This window comes from Pyrus communis, chromosome 4, assembly GCF_041283825.1.
Source record: "Pyrus communis isolate YQ-2024b chromosome 4, ASM4128382v1, whole genome shotgun sequence".
Lineage (NCBI taxonomy): Eukaryota > Viridiplantae > Streptophyta > Magnoliopsida > Rosales > Rosaceae > Pyrus > Pyrus communis.
Window position 1 is genome coordinate 8,745,608 of NC_142568.1, and position 5,799 is coordinate 8,751,406.

A 5,799-nucleotide genomic window follows, 5' to 3' on the forward strand; every position below is an offset into this window, starting at 1 on the left:
TTAATACACCCCAGCAAAATGGTGTCGCTGAATGCAAACATCGGCACTTACTTAATATGGCTAGAGCGTTACTTTTCCAAGCTTTTCTTCCCAAAAGTTTCTGCAGGGGATGCCATTCTTGCTTCAGCATACCTCATCAATAGGACACCAACTCCTCTTCTCTAAGAGAAAACACCATATGAAAAATTGTTTCAGAAAGAACCCCAACTATTCTCATTTAAGAGTCTTTGGTTGTTTATGTTTTGCATTCACTTATACGCAACGACCTTCCAAATTTGATCCCCGTGCTTGTCGTTGTCTTTTCCTTGGCTATCTTTACGGTCAAAAGGGTTATCGACTCTTTGATCTCACACTTAAGAAGATCTTTGTCTCACGGGATGTTGTGTTTTTTTAAGGATCAATTCCCTTACCAAAATCATGATCTTTCCATTGTGCCACACTCTACTTCACAGCATCCCACTTCATCTTTACAATTTACCATGGACTCCTTTCCAGAGTCTTCTTCTTCAGCCAATCTCTCAAGAGACACTTCTCCTGATTCTCCTCGTCATTCTAGCATCATACCCTAGGATCCTGCTTTTCACTCACATCCTTCCCCAACCTTAGTTCTTTCACTCGACAACCCCCCACCTTCACTTACCCAACCACTTTCTACTGATCGTGTCTCTCATCCCTTCCTCTGCATCACGCAACCAACCAAACCATCCATTTTTTTGTAGGACTTTCATGTCGAGGCAGCCCTTCCTTCTCGTGCAACTCCCACATCTTCCACGAGCATGGTCAAGTCCTCAGGTACTTTTCATTCTCTTTCTCATCATTTATCATATGGTCATTTGTCCTCTCGCCATAAAACCTTCATTGCAACACTTACTCTTCTCAAAGAACCTACTAGTTTTCAATAGGTTGTTCAGGATCCCAAGTGGCGTGAGGCCATGCAGCATGACATTGCATCCCTTCAAGCCAACCACACTTGGACTTTCATGCCTTTGCTACCCCCACAAACATCCCATTAGCTGCAAATGGGTCTACAAAGTGAAGCTTAAACTTGATAGCAGTCTCGAATGGTACAAAGCTCGGCTTGTTGCGAAAGGATATAGTCAAGTCGAAGGTGTTGATTACTGGGAAACCTTTGCGTCGGTTGCCAAACTGACCACCGTTCATGTTTTTCTTAGTGTTTCCTGGCTGCAAGGTTGGCATTTGCACCAACTTGATGTGAACAACATGTTCTTGCATGGTGATTTATATGAAGATGTCCATATGTCCTTGCCTTCTGGATTCGGACGAAAGGGGGAGACTCGAGTATGCAAATTAAACAAATCCATTTATGGTTTAAAGCAAGCCTTGAGACAATGGTTTATCAAACTATCCACTGCTCTCAAGACTGCTGGATTCCATTAATCATGGTTTGACTACTCATTATTCGTCCAATGTCGTCAAGGTAGTTTCATAGCATTATTGATCTATGTTAATGATGTGATACTCACAAGGCAACTCAAATACTTCTTGGGTATAGAAGTTGTAAGATCAACACAAATATGCGTTGGAAATATTAGAAGATATTGGGTTTCTTGGCACCAAACCCTCACAGGTTCCTTTGGAACAAAATCTGTCTCTCACACAAACAGATGGGGAATTACTAAGTGATCCATCTTTGTATAGGCGACTCGTGGGCAGATTAATTTACTTGACCATCACGAGGCCTAATCTAACTTATGCAGTTCATGTATTGAGTCAGTTCATAGATAAACTACGACAACCACATCTTGGCGTAGCACACAAAGTTCTCAGGTACATCAAACAAGTTCTTCGACAAGGAATATTTCTCCCTCGCACAGGTTCATTACAATTACAAACGTTTTGTGACGTTGGCTGGGCTCAATGTAAGGATACTAGAAGATCGATAACTGGTTATTGCATCTTACTTGGTCAAGCACCAATCTCTTGGAAAATAAAGAAACAAAGCACTGTTTCTCATTCCAATGCAAAGGCAGAGTATCGTTCTATGGCCACTACATGCTGTGAAGTCACATGGTTGAAGAACATTTTGAAAGATTTGAGAGTAAACCATGCACAACCTGTTACGCTATTTTGTGACAACCAAGCTGCTTTGCACATCTCTTCAAATCCGGTATTCCATGAACGAACAAAGCACATAGAGATAGATTGCCATGTAGTGCATGAGAAGATTCAAGGAGGGATGGTGCGAACATCCTATATATGAACAACAAACCAGCCAGTTGACTTGTTTACCAAAGCACTGGGTTTGGTTGAATTTGAGGCATTACTTAACAAGTTGGGTGTTATCAATATACACTCCAACTTGAGGGGGAGTGTTAAAGAGGATATCTCAAATTGATTAGTCAAACATTGTAAATTATTCATTAGTGATTTACTTCCTTATTTAGCTCTCAGTTAGCCTTGATTAGTAGGATCAAGATGTACGCAGTGTGTATAAGAATGTAACCTTGTTCTGTGAATAATCAAGAAAGCAATTACACCATATCTTGTTTCTTTAGATTATCACTTATCATGGTTTGAACTAAGGAATAGAACAACGATATATTGAAACAGAATGAGGTTAAAGGAGTACTTATCTTCTTTAAAAAGCTAAACTCAAAGGAGTTGTTAGCAGCAATGATATGTGGTATGGGTGCATGAAGGGTGGCTTGCGAGGTTGATTTCGGTAATGACGCGACCCATCATATTTGGGTTTCAACCATTATAGCCCTTGGTCCCACTGGTGGTGCAGGGGTTTGACACTTCGATTACTGTCGGAAAGCTTGAGCAGTGATAAAGAAGGCTTCGACAATTGCTTAACAGCTCTTTAGCGATGATCGATTATAATTTCACTACTTGCTTAACTTGAGGCTTATGTATCAAGTACATGAGAGAATAAAAGAATTAGCTCCATGTCTGTTGCACTCTCCAATTGGTATGAACTTGTCATGGACTTCTTCCGGCATGAAATGTATACGCCAGCCATGGCCAGTGAGGTTTCACCTATCCTCATATTCGATTCGGTTTGACAATTTATTAGCGCTTGCTAATAATGAAGGAGTCGTTAAGCTAACACGAGCATAATAAACTTTAGGCAACAAGTAATGTGCCTAGAATCACATTTTAGTACAATTAGAGGAGCAAATGGAGATTATAACTGTGCAAATTAGGTTCTCCATGCTAACAAATATAAATGACTATGTATATGATAAATACCATGTTACTGGAAAACGCATGAGCACATTGATCGAATGACACAACTACAATACTAGAATAAGCTCAGTCTAATGCAATCTTAGACTCTTCGTTAAGCACAGTATCATTTAATGCATTCATTTGCGTCATTTTTATCAGTAGCTGGTGCCATTTCAAGTTTACATCAGATAAGAACTAGTACTTGTCAAGAAATTGTAACCAATATGCTTGTCTGGTGTTTCATAAAAGGTTAACAAAATATAGACAAACATAAATATAACATTTTAAAATAGCATGGCAAGGCAATTAGTCAGTCATAGATGCGATGAGAGACATATCTCGTTCATTCAACTTGGATGGTGAGAAGTAATAGGCAGAGGCTCTAGTAGCGATGGCCAAAGTTCAATGGACTTTAGTGTAGCTGCGTGATCCAACAATCTTGGGTTTCCACAATCATGGCCCCTAGGTCTCAATGGTGGTTTTGATTTTTCTGGGTTTTTGACTAAATTGCCCCTTTATGGCTTTCTAATATTTTCTTTTTCTCAATCAAAGAAAGGGAGGTGAAAAATATATTGGAAAATTGGAGCCTTTATTCACTCATTAAAAATAGAAGAGAGGTGATCTCAAGAACACATTATACTCAATTTTAGTTTAAAAATCCTATCTACTTTGACCAAGTTCAAATAAATTCAATAATAACTTAGAAAAATTAGGGTAAAACTCTAGTTGTGTACATCAATTTGGTTGAGCTTGAATAACAAGTTACGAGGAATTTTGCTCCTCGCCAATATGAAAGCAACTGTTTCGATTGAACTTTGCACTCTTTTGAATTTCATTCCTCCCCTCAGTAAATCCTAGCTTCGCCACTGCATAAAATGGATGTTGAAGTGCTACCCGTGGTCGTTGAGGTACTTTTCGCGAGCGTTGAAGTGGTGAGTTAATGTTAAAAGGGGCTTGACATGAGAGCTTGAAGTATGGGAACTAAAGATTCACAAGTTTATCAAATGAGATAGTGTTTGGTATTGACTAGGCTTAAGCTTAGCTTGAAGGTTTCTAAGAGATTTTAGCAATGGATGAGTTTGGCTATGGTTGCTGGATTTCATTTGTAGGAGAGTTAGAGGCTTATTTTGTGGATTTGGAATTATACAGTAGATGGAAATGAAAAAGTTGGAGGAAGGAGAATGGCAAGCATGAGGCTAGGCTTGTGGTTGTTGCAAGAAAGCCCGCCGTAGGCAAGAGAGAGATTTCCAATAGTTGGAAGAATAGGTTCTTCTCCTTTGCTTGCAACTGAGCGTGGTGTTCCTTCCCCTTGGTAAAGCTATGAAACCCAAATTACAGAGGTTGAGGGCGTTGTCTTGTTTCGAATGGATAGAAGATTGTGCTGGAAATAGTTTATTTCCAACAGGTAAAACGAGCCGTTGGAAACCACTTATTTCTAGTGGGTAAAAGGGTGGGAATCGAATCTTCTCAGTAATCCATGGACCAAAAGGTGAGATGGCTATACAGTAGGAATATGTTCACGGGTAACATATTTTTTGGTACACGAATGGGGTGAAATAGCTTATAGGTTTTTTGGGAGGATAAGTTGTTGTGGAGTTGGGCCAATGACAGTGCATGACTAAATAGCGTCTAGGAAAATGTCTCACATGCTTACCCAATATGGGATTACTTTAGGTTAGGCTTGGACTTTGGTATCCCAAAGTTGACCAAAGTCTTCATTATCAAAGAGTTTCCACAGGCCTTGTGGATCCGTAACTTATAACCCTCAACCCCTCAAGCAAGCCCTATGAAACCACATATTTGGGTCATGTGAGCTTGGTAGGTTTCAAGTTTAAACAAATGTGTTCGACATGACGCGATGTATGTCATTGTTTGGTGTGACATGATAATCAATTAAAACTTGTGTAAAACATTGCTTAACAATTTTTTTTTTTCAAATAAATACGTATAATATAATTGAAATTAAGATGAGATCACCGTACAACCATACAGAACAATAAGCCTTCAATTCACTTAGGCTTTCGCACATCCAATTTCTGGACCCCAACACAAGCTAAATCATTGTAAAATAGAACCGCCCATCATTTCTGAATTTCCATTAACAATGACACGGTTTGAAATGATCCCTTGAATACTTCAACCAGAGTGCCCATTTGCTTGTGCTTTCATTCTCTTTTTGGTTGGAGATTTATTGGGTTCTGATTGCTGTTATGTTCCCGTAAAGACAAACAACATAGCGGTAAAATTCATTGTTACTTATAAAAATAGCATATGGAAATAAACAGAAACTCCATGGCTTTTTCAATCTCAAAGAAAACCCACACTGTCCGGCGAAAAAATTAAAAAAAAAAAAAAAAAAAAGTAGGGCTCGACTTACCATAGATTAGCTGAGCTCCTCCTGGATGTTTTGGAACTGTCATCTTCTTCGAATCACACCCTTATTGTGGACCACAATTCTCCATTGCGCTTACTCTCCCAGAACCTCTTTCGGACATGTATAAATCGTTTCACTTTCTGAACCTTAATTCTGAAAACAAAGTTCCATTTGATAATGTGAACTCGCTCACTAGTTCGTGAAGTTAAATGACAACATTACCCTATTATTCC

General features: G+C 39.1%; 1 long non-coding RNA gene across 1 annotated transcript; it reads right to left on the reverse strand.

The window, feature by feature from the left end:
• Positions 1 to 5,104: 5,104 nt before the first annotated feature.
• LOC148697407 (uncharacterized) lies at positions 5,105 to 5,799 on the reverse strand. The gene is made up of 2 exons (XR_015961226.1): positions 5,570 to 5,799; positions 5,105 to 5,397 (listed from the first exon to the last, which is right to left on the reverse strand). It is a non-coding gene; the product is annotated as an uncharacterized LOC148697407 (long non-coding RNA).